At 40.6% G+C, this 11399-nt stretch overlaps 2 long non-coding RNA genes across 3 annotated transcripts; one reads left to right on the forward strand and one right to left on the reverse strand.

Annotated features, from left to right (window-relative positions):
• Positions 1–3059: 3059 nt before the first annotated feature.
• LOC136509412 (uncharacterized) lies at positions 3060–4381 on the reverse strand. Its single transcript, XR_010772343.1, has 3 exons — positions 4310–4381; positions 3851–3935; positions 3060–3194 (listed from the first exon to the last, which is right to left on the reverse strand). It is a non-coding gene; the product is annotated as an uncharacterized lncRNA (long non-coding RNA).
• A 3478-nt stretch (positions 4382–7859) lies between these two features.
• LOC136509660 (uncharacterized) lies at positions 7860–10886 on the forward strand. Of its 2 annotated transcripts, XR_010772414.1 has the most exons (4): positions 7860–8192; positions 8850–8912; positions 9231–9683; positions 10706–10886. It is a non-coding gene; the product is annotated as an uncharacterized lncRNA (long non-coding RNA). The 2 variants fall into 2 exon arrangements; XR_010772413.1 differs by lacking the exon at positions 10706–10886 and having other exon boundaries at positions 9231–9802.
• Positions 10887–11399: the final 513 nt, after the last annotated feature.

The following is an 11399-nucleotide window of genomic DNA, read 5'->3' on the forward strand; positions in this document are numbered from 1 at the left end:
GGAAAATGCTATGTGCACACAGGGAAAAAAGTCTAATTCTAAATCAGTGCAAAATCACAATTAGGCATAAAAACAAGGGGCAAAATTGCATGGGCATTCATGTCTTTTGTACAAAGTTTAACACCGTTAGGGGTGAATGACGGAGCAGGGGTAAATTGGTGCTTCGTGAATGGCATAGTAGGGGTAAATTCACAAAGTCAAAAAAATAGGGACAAAATCATAATTTCGATACAAAATAAGGGTACAAACGCAAGAGCCCCAAAAGTTTTTTCTCTTTGTTACTAGGTATAGAGTATAGACATGAATGTAGATATTGATATTATTTATATATATGTAATAATATAAATTTGAGTCTATCATTCTCCAGTCACCGATAAAGGAGCTCCTTGTCCAACTTCTTGTGCAAGTGGACGGCAACCAGGAGGATGTGTACCACTGACTACTCCACGCCAAACCTCCGCAGATGGTGGAAATGGCGATGTGGAGTGATAACTGATAAAGTAGTGACCATCAAAAGATCTTAATATGGGTCCACTTTGTACTCCACAGCGATGATGCATGCTCATCTTAAAGATGGATGACCTTGGCTGTCACTGCCAAAATTCTTCACGGCGAGCAGTTACTGTTGCTATCCCATGCCAATGTTGTACTACTCGTCCAAAGAACCCACAGGATAGTGCTTCTCATGCCACTAACACATGATTCTGGAAGACGCGATCCACCAAGTTTACATTCTTGTACATAGTTTTATCCGAAGCTTTCAAAAAACAACATGAACGAGGGCAGGAGCAGGGGCAGACACAGCGGGGGGGGGGGGGGGGGGGGGGGGGGGCTACCTCATAAATTTTTAGGCAAAGTTATATAGTGTAGGGGGGCTGAGACTTAAGATCGAACAACAGTGTTGTTCAGCCCCCCTGAAATATTTTCTGAGTCCGTCGCAGGAGCTACATACCTTGCTGTCATCTCGTAACAATAGAGTTGCCAATGCCTCTCGTGCCTATGCAGTTCGCATTATAGAAAGGCCATAGAACTATTAGTAGATCCATATAACCGACCTGACTCGCACAACTATAGCTTTATTCTCCTACTTGCATGCACGCTTTTATGGATCCAATGAAAAATGTCACAACAATGGGTATGAGGATGTACTTATACTACCTGAATGTGCACTCCACACTCTAGTTATAAATTATATATGCACCAACCATCCTCGAATGACAAATAGCTAGGCTTATAAAAGAAAAAGAAAGAATAGAAAAACTGAACATATAGACACAATGCAATTGGACAGACTAGAGCGAAACAGCAAGCTGTCAATGGTTTAAGATGATGATTCCTTTAATTTGAGAAACATATATTCTTCTTTCACCAAACCATTCAAAATACATAAAAATAAAACTCATGGACCAAGACAAAATAATAACCATGACTAGGGTTTACCACCACAGTGAGATAGGGGGGAAGAGAGTAGTGCCGGAGCAATTCGCAGAGCGCAACTACAGAGGAAAGGGGCAACCCACTGTGTGACTTTCACGTATAATGACTTTGTTTGGCCATGTAGTGTTGGCCCAATTAATCAAGCCAGGAAGCACCAACGGCTAACACACTACAAGGTTTCACCCCTGATGCAACGGCCTAAAAGTGTTGCAATATGCGAAAAATGGTTGCAATAGACAAAATTGCAACACAAAAATTTGGTTGGGAAGCGTTGCCACAGTAACCGTGGTCTAAAGTTTGCACCACGGTTCATTTTGGTGTTGCAATAGGTTTTCCCCTATTGCAACACAATGGAGTGTTGTTGCAACACCATGTAGTGTTGCAAGCCATTGTATAAGCAACCACCGTGGGTGTTGCAATAGTAACTATTGCAACACACCTGGTGTTGCCAGACATACCTGTTGCCACATACCCAAAGAGTGGCAATAGATGCACTAGCAACAACAATGGGTGTTGCAATAGACCTTATTGCCACGCATAAATAAAATTGCAATAGATGGACCCTCTATTGCCACACTATCTCTATGGTTGCTATAGGTGGAACCCTGTATTGCCACACAAATATTTGGTTGCTACATGTGGCCTCTCTATTACCACACTATGTCTATGGTTGCTATAGGTGGAATCCTCTATTGTCACGATAAATATTTGGTTGCTAGAGATGGACTCTCTATTGCCACACTAAACATTGTGGTTGCTATAGGTTGAACCCTCTGTTGCCACGACAAATGTTTGGTTGCTAGAGGTGGCCACTCTATTGCTACACTAAATATTTTGGTTGCTATAGGAGAAACCATCTATTGCCACGCTTACTACTATGTTGCCATAGTTTGGAGACTATTGCCACGCATAATGTTTTTACCACACAGTTTGTTTGTTACTATAGGATATATTGCAATGTCAAATTATTATGCCAATAGTCCATATTGCAACGCTTTGTTTGGTATCTTCAAACAATAATTGCACGCCAACAATATGATGGATAAAGCATTTAGACATCCATTAAACCAAAATATGCTTTGTCCGTACAAATCATTAATGAAACCATGCAATGTCAAACTTAGTCAATAACACACGCACAATTGAAACACATAAGGTATCCGACACATAGTAGCTAGTTTGAACACATCAAAATGTAATGAGCTATATATGTAGCACTGCATCAAAGGTTGCCTTGATGTTGATCATCCATCAATCGTGCGCTCCACTCAAACTCCATCTTGCTCCTGGAAAGAATCATTAACATTGGTATACGCATCAGGCAAACTGAAATTGTATTATTTTGGCAACAATAGCATGGAGTCGACAAAGTAAGCAATTTGAAATCTTAAACTAAAGACGAACAAGTTTGCAAATAAATTTGCAGAATCATTCAAAAGTAAAATTCCCCATGAAAAGGCTATATGATCAAGCCTAGAAGTCAATTAGGTATATACAAAAAATACTCTCACTGACAGCATATACGAAAACCATATACACTTTGGAATCTGGTACAGAAACATTCATAGGTAGTGGAGTTACAAAAAAATCACTTGTGCATTGCCAACTTGTTGATTCCTTTTGGTTGATAGTCTCTTAGCCACATTTTCCTTCGGTTGTTTTGTAGTAATATAATTCGTTGTCGTATTCCCTTCTTTATTTTGGGGTTATGTTTTCCTCTCTCATCAGAAGAGATGCAAAGGTGCATCAACTTAAAGCTAGCAAATTAGACTTTTGTTGTACAGGTGTATCAACTTGAAACAAAAAAAAAGTTGAAAAACTAGAGATTTCTACCAGCAGCTAGTTTACTGCTATTACTCAAGATTGCTATGTTGTATGCTACAATGGCAGCAACTAGCAGAAATACTAATTTACTAGATATATATGTGTCACTTTTAGGTATATATATGTATGCTTGTAGTAAAAGGTATAAAAAATAGCACTGGCTGAATGGGTTCTTGTTATTAAAGCATCAAGAAACAAAGCAACATCTAGTTATGGTAGAGTTGCTGAACTTGCTAAATTGTAGTGTTGAGTGTTAATACTGCTATGATGGCACACGAAAATTTTAACTATGGACAATCGTACAACTTCGTCCAAGCACATGCTAACACACTGGAGCTAATTTAGTTGCCTGCCACGAATGTTCACTGATAGATCACGATCCAACTAAGCAACATAAGATTGTTGTCTACAAACACAACATGAGAGCACATTCCTATGACAAATAACTACATTAATCCATGTAGTCTCCAGTTCACGGGCTGCTGCATGTTTAAAATGCAGCTCATGATGGCACTTGATCTCAGCAAACAACTTAAATAATCGAGGCCTTCCAATGAAAATTCTGTAATGAACAAGTAGTTGTATTTACCTTACTTTGATCTGGACTACTTTCTATAGGTTCTTTAAAATCCCAGAGGCTCGTAGTATTAGTTGCATCTCCTCCAATGGTCCCACTAAAACATTGGACAAATTAGACTCTAACATTATAACAAACTAGGAGGATCATGATTGGTTAGCAAAAGCTTATATAGGTTCTCAAGTTTTCAGTTCATGGGCAGCATGATGTCAACTAATCCGAGCAAGCAGGAACACTTATGTGTACTGCAGCAAAATAGCTTCAGCAAAATATCTTGCACACAAGGACATTGTAACTGAAAATTCATAAAACTCATGGGTTGCTTCATTTAAACTGCTACTACTGCATCAATTTGTACTTGCTTTTAAATTTTAAGGGATCACAGGTTCTCAATCGAAACACATTGGTAGCACATTTTAAAATGACAGGAAGGGTATAGGAGCAGAAATCATGAGACAGGAGCAATCATACTTGATTTCAAATTTGAAGCTCGCTTCCATTCACCACTGGGGCAACACCTAAAGAGTTTAATAACTCTCCTGCTAAAATAATAGATTAGTTTTGAACATTCAAAGTGAAAGACAAATGCTAAAAATTCATATTGCATATTGAAATTAAACTCCCGCAAAAGTGATAGCAGCAGAAGCAACATACCATACTAGACCATTGAAAAATGGTTAAAGAGACTACAATCAGCCTTTTAGTACATGTCATATTAGAACTTTTTATTGCTTCATTTTAGTTCTGCATAAAGTTGATGGCTGAACTAGTAGGCTCTGATAAAGACAGATGTATATGTTTGCAAGAAAAATCAGTGCATCATATAAGTACTATGAACTTGCTTTGATAACAAATCGGCTCCATGACAGCTCCATCCTCCAGGCAAAAGTAGCAGCCATGGGGTTGGATCTGTAGAACTTTCTACCAAACAATGCCCTAACCAATCCCGATATTAACACAACATGTCAAGATCCCATAAAAAATTATCACACTGCTGTAATTTAGTACGTGGAATTTTCTACTAATACTGTGAGAAACCTAGAAGAAGTTCCCGTCTCTAACAACACAAATTAAGGGTCCTGGTTTACTTGCAGCCAGAGCATGGCACCTGATACACAGTACGTCAGTACTGCTTAGAATAGAACAATCATAAGGCTCAGAGGTTAGCAACTAAAGAGCAATAGAGGATGCATCCCACCTTATTGCTTTTGGCATCTGTATTAATTTTTCTTGATCAAATTCCTAGGTTCATTATATTTTCTAATAAACAAAGGATGCATCAGTAATGAAATTGTTGAACTGCAAGTCATGACTGACTTAATAATTAGGACTTAGGAGCTCATGTGTAGACTAAAAGACAAATCATGGCAGCATTCGAGGCATCAAAGTATGGCTGTCGTCTAAAAAGAACTCCTCTACATCCCTGCTAAATATCTGAACAGATTGCTCATAGAATACAGTAGAATGAAAGTACTATCCTCCCAGCATTTTCTAATGAATCAACGTGGGACAGATGGGAAGTAGAGAAACCGACCAACAAAATCCGGTGTGGAATAGAGAGGGAAAGCAGACGAACCAACGAACGAAATCCGGTGAACCGAGGGGCACGAGATCCAACGCCACAATGTCCTTGACCTACGCGCGAGAGTCACCGCTGCTGCCTCTCCCTGTGCGTGAGATTCGCCGCCACTGCCTCCTCGCTCCTCGCACGAGATGCCGCACCGCTGTCTCCTCGCCCCGTGCCGCCGCGCCCTTAGCCCGCCCCCTCCTCAGCCGGCGCGCCAGATCAGCGTGCGGCGCGGCTGTGGGGGCTGGCAGGTGGCGCACGATGCGCGGTGTACCTGCGCTACCATGCCTGCAGCGCACCACTGCCGTCTGACCGCCAAATCCGAAGCTGGTGACGTTGTCATGTGGGGCCTGCAGCTGCAGCACGAGGGCGCAGCCGCGGGTGCTGGAACGCGAGGACGCCGGCAGACCTCCGTTCCCTAGCCCTGCAACACGCGCTGCCGGGAGAGAGCGGAGAATGGAGAACTGCAAAAAAGAGAGGCGGTGGCTGGGGTGAGACCGTGAAAGGTGAATGGTTTTTAGGGTTGCGGTGCCGCGGCCCGCAGGGTTCACTATTTGATTATTACTACTCGGTTTGGGCTCTAGCGCGCGTGGGCTAAAATTGTGACTGGGCAATTTCAAACTCACAATTTTTCAAACGCACATATATACTTTAAAATGTAAAGTAATTCAATCAGTTGACAGAGACACATTTAAATTCTAAAAAAAGTTACTTTAGTTCCAAAAAATAAATTTAAATTATTTTGGTGATAAAACATAGCAAATTAAGATTTTATTAAACTGTCAGGTAAAAAACATAAAGCTGACTACTAATCGCCTCTTAGAAGACGAGTGAGACTTGACTTATGAAATAAGAAACTCGTTGTCTCAATTTAGGTTTCCATGTATCTATTTGTTGTTTCAATCTTTAGCACTCATGGCCATTGTTAAGATCATTCATGTTAGTGTGCTATGTTATATATCATTTGATATTTTTGTTGTTGCTTCTGTGTTCGCTTAAACAAATGTTGCTGAATTGTTTTTTCAAGTCCAGCTATGAGAAATAATATGTTAGTGATATCTCAAGCTTGTTGCTGTCGTCTGGTGTGTCACAATATCCATATGTGCTTGGTTATGCTAATGGCTAACCAGAGGTATCGTGTTGAGTTGTGTTGTGTGTGTTGTGCAACATGTGTCTCTTGACTTGTGAATGTACAGGTGTTATGTGCTCCAAGATGCAAAAGGGTCTCTAGCCGAGTGGTTAGGATGTTCGAGTAGCACTCCTCGGGTCCTAGGTTAGACTCCCCGTGGGAGCGAATTTCAAGCTAATGTTAAAAAAAATCCCCTCGTCCACCACATAAACCAAAAGCACGGGTCTAAGGCCCCACCCAATTCTCACTTGCGCAACGGATTCCGCCATGTAATGGTGGGGCGGGGGTTCTTGGTTTTCTTGGCCTGGTGAGATGGTTTTCTTCTTATTGGTAATGTTGTGGGGGTAGTCATTCCCCTATAGGCCGAGTTTTTTAGTTACGTGCTGACGAGTTTTTTAGTTGCGTGCTCCAAGATGGCTGCCGACAAATGGTAAAGGTCAAGTGCATAGTCCATACGTGATGGACCTGGAGCGGTGAATGGCGGACGAGAAGGCTTGGACTGAGAGGCCATAGGGCAGAGAACAGACCGTGTGCAGCTCACATTGGGCACTGGAAGAGGACTGAGAGGCCATAGGGCGGAGAACGGACCGTGTGCAATTCACATTAGGCACTGGAAGAGCAAGAGTACATGGATGATGATGAAGGCGTCGACCAAATCAAGGAGGAGGACGATAGCGTCATAACACTTGGCGGAGGCCGGACACGCATCTATACATGGGTGATGAGGATGGCATTTTGAGACTCCTATTCACCCCCTCTGGCCGCCGGGTTTGTTCCTTTAAATTCATTTAAATTGTAGAAAAAGGAAAATCAATTAAAAAAAGATACTCGAGTGCCAAAAAATTAATTTGTCTAGAATTAAAATTTAAAATAAGATTATTATTATAAATAAATAATAAAAGTACGAAACAATATACACATTCGAGGAGTTGTTTCACCAATTATAATAAAATTTTATGTTCTATATGGTTTATATTATGAAATTTACGAGATAAAAGGCGTATTGGGATAGAGGCCGTTTTGCGAGGTCAAATTTTATCCCTGCCCTGGTATTTTGGCCTGCATTATTTGGTTCACAAAAAGCCAGAGTTTGGTGGTGCTCAGCAAAATTTGGCCCTGCCAATACAAGCCGACGCCAATTTTGGGCCAAATAGTGGGCGCGCAAATTGGCCGCCCGATTTTGGCTTGGCCGCGTTGGAGAGGCATAGCGCAAGCGCGCGGCCACAGCCTACCCGACCTTCCTTCTGAGTTCTGTCCGCTATACCGCCCTCTCTCCTATTCGGCTGTTCGCGTACTGCCTTTTCCCCAATTCCCCAACGCCCAACCGTGACCCAAACCCTGGCGCGCGACCGCCTCCTGTTCGAGGCGGAGGCGGCGGCAGCGGCGGCCGGCAGGCGAGGTGACATGCGGCTGCGGCGCAGCGGCCGTCGGCGAGCGCGCGACTGCGCATGCGCGAGGTGCTTTGGCCATTAGTTTGGGCGGCGCCGCAGTCCACGGCAGTAGTCGGCTGGCTTTGGCGCGGGGCCGCAAGTAGCTGATGCGGTGCGCCGGCGCAATGGCATGGCTGCCGGCTGCAGTCTGCAGCTGCGGGCAGCGGGCAGCCACCGTCACCTGTCAGCCGGAGTGCAGAACGGTTCTGACTGCACGGAGGTCTACAGGTCTGCAGTCGCTAGTCGCAGCTTATGTTACTAACGTGGTGATTCCGTGATTATATCTAATTTACTCTTTCTTGATTTAATTTTAGGTGTCAAACATGAATTGTATGTTCAGTGGAATTAATTATGCTAAAAAGTAACATTTTGGTTCTTTCTTTTTTTATTTCTATCATAGGGATGTATAGGGGCTCTAGATAGCACTCATATCACAGATTCACAACATATGTGCTAGCTAAAATGGTGATAGATTTTGTTTGTCTGTTTATCTTTCTGTCTTTTGACTGTCAATTCTTTTTAACACCGTAGAGGTTGTTGGTTCTTGATTTGAGCTGAAGCTTGTCAACTCAAGATATCAGTGTTAATCAGCTTGTTAGTTGTTAGTGATGGGCTAAGGGTATACATTAAAAAGTGCTGTTACTTTAAGTAAAATGAAGCAAATTGTTCACATTATTTTTCAAAGAACAATACCTTAATGATGTCTGAATAATTGTATTTACAGAGTTCTTTTTTACTTTTGTAGAAGAAGTTTCTTCTCTATGATGATAATTAGTTCCACTTTGAGTTCATATATGTATATTACTTTTGTATAAGAAGTTTCTTCTCTACGATGATAATTAGTTCCACTTTGAGTTCATGTATATATATTTTGGTCCCTTGCAGTAATTGATGGATGGATTGTGTTGGTCACTGGAGTTCAGGAAGAAGCTCAAGAAAATTTGGGAGGTGAAAAACCTGCATTTGAATTTGGACCTTTTACTTTTCCGCTCAACATGTAGATGCAAATCATCTCTCACTGTTAGTTTTGTAGTACGGATGGGATATCTTTTTTTTTTTAATTTAGCATCAATTGGTTAGCTTCCTTGGAATAAAACTGATGTCGACTTAAATATTATTGACTTCCATAACCTGCAGATAATAGCTGGAATAAACAAATATTTTGGCATCTGGTCATGGGGCAAATGTTGTTTAAATACTACGGTCTTTTTCCCCCACATTTTCTCAAGCATTGGTTTTTTTACTTTTACCACTTTCTCTGTACAGGGATATGCTTTGATTGAATACGAGAAGTTTGAAGAAGCTTGAGCTGAAATAAAAGAACTAGATGGAGCATAGCTTTATAAACAAATAATGAATGCTAATCAGGCATTTGAGTCTGTCTTGCTTGATTGAGTTGCTGTTGATACCACTACAGTGCCTTGTTCACGCGTACTCTGGAAAACTGTGGCCCCCGCATGCCAAATTTTTCATTTGATTGTCGATTATTGCTCGCTGATGGATTGCGTCAAGGCGTTGATGCCACGGTCTCCTGGACCATGATCGCTGCACTCTGTGTGGCTAGGGAGTGGATACCATCGACCATTTATTGTTGGTTCTTGTAATTTATTTCACCTTCATAGATTCATCTGTTGCTAAGCATCGATGAACAAGATAAAGCATTACCAAAGGCAGTTGAAAGCGGTGATACTTGTCTTGCTGAAGGTGGATGTAGAGAAGGTAAATCTACTCTGTCCTCTTTAAGAAATTGATGTTTCCAGTTAAGTTACATTTGTAAGTAAAACATGATTTTATTTTTAACTTTACATGCCCTGCTTAGGTAGCTTTGATATTTTATTATTAACTTTACATGCTCAGCTTATGTAGGTTTGGTCTCTCCTATTGCGCATATTGCTCATCCATCCTCATTATGGTTATTAAGTTTACTTCCTTACAATTGTGTGGATGAATGTATATGCAATAGTCAGAAACTCTCTTCTGCTGGAGGGGTGAATCACAATCCTTCCTATATAGATGCAGCATCAGCTATCTTGTGTTCTCCCTCCTGTATAAGATGAAACCTGAATTTGTTGCTTGGCCTTCTATGGATCCATGTATATTAGATTTGGATCCTGAGGGTACCATTAATTTTTTGTGTGGAATTCAGTGAACCTTCTTTGTTTGTGTATTGATGATAATAGTGAGTTCACCAATGAAGTTAGTAGTTCACTGATGTGTGCTTGCAGCCACTTTGTATTCTGGTAACAACCACCATTAGTGCTCTATTCTAGTAACAACCACTCTGTTTCTTTTCTAATTATGCATATGTGTAATAGCAAAAATGTTCATGGTTTGTCTAGAATGTTTTGATATCTGTGAGCTCAGCCTTCTTAACAAATATGGTTGTCAGTGTGGTTGCAAATAATTGAGATTTTTATGGCTCGCTCCTTGATTTTGGAAGATATAAGAGATGTTTGTTCATCTCCTGACATAGGCCAAAGGGTGTGAGCTTCAATCACTATTCGGTTAGTATTCAAAGTCATGATTGACATCAGTCTTAATCGAAATAGTTTGCATAATAACTTCTAAATTATTAATGTTTATGTGGTATGATCATTATAATGAATTGGTGGATCTGTTATACTCCCAAAAGAAAGCCTGTTTTTTTAAGATTCTTCTAAAAACAATCATGTTCAGAAGAGATTATTTCACTTGTTATTATCCATATTTGGTTATTTTAAGCTCATTAGTACATCTTGCAGGCTTTAGAAGACGTTATAGCCATGCTGATGCTGCTGAGGCAACCACTGCTTCAGCATCCCATGCCCGGAGTGATGGTTCACATGTTTGAGATGCATGATTGGACATGTTAATGTAGTGATCTTTGGCTTTTGATGCCTCTTGTTCATTGAAAATGCTTATACCATGCAAAAAACATTGTATTGCAAGGACAAGTCTTGCTTGTTCATTGAAATTTGCTTATAAAATTTAAATTTGTTTCCAAAATGAAATTTAGGTTATATAAAAGTTAGGATAATTTGAACGATAGAAACTTTCATGTCTAATCATAAAATCCTTTAATTAATGGGTTACATATTAACTAAGACCGGAAAATGAAGCGCTATTTTGTCCTTTTGTAGCTGCATAATTGAATGACAACAATGTTTTTTTAGTCTGAAGAAAAAATAAGAGTAAAAGTGGGGTAGTTGGTATGGACATATACGCCTATCTATTGGTGCTTCTTTGTTTTTTGTTTCTATGAAGTTGGCCTTCGGTGTTGTGTTACTACCAGTTTTATTTATAAATGTTTTAGTATGACTTTATGATGTACATAGCGTTGCATAGTATTAAATATTTTGGTCACAACTTATTGCAACGAACACACTAGTCTATAGCAACACAAAAAAAAAACCGTGGCAATAGTAACATGATGAGCGTGGCGCTGGCGCTAGCTGC

This window comes from Miscanthus floridulus, chromosome 15 (genome assembly GCF_019320115.1).
Source record: "Miscanthus floridulus cultivar M001 chromosome 15, ASM1932011v1, whole genome shotgun sequence".
NCBI lineage: Eukaryota > Viridiplantae > Streptophyta > Magnoliopsida > Poales > Poaceae > Miscanthus > Miscanthus floridulus.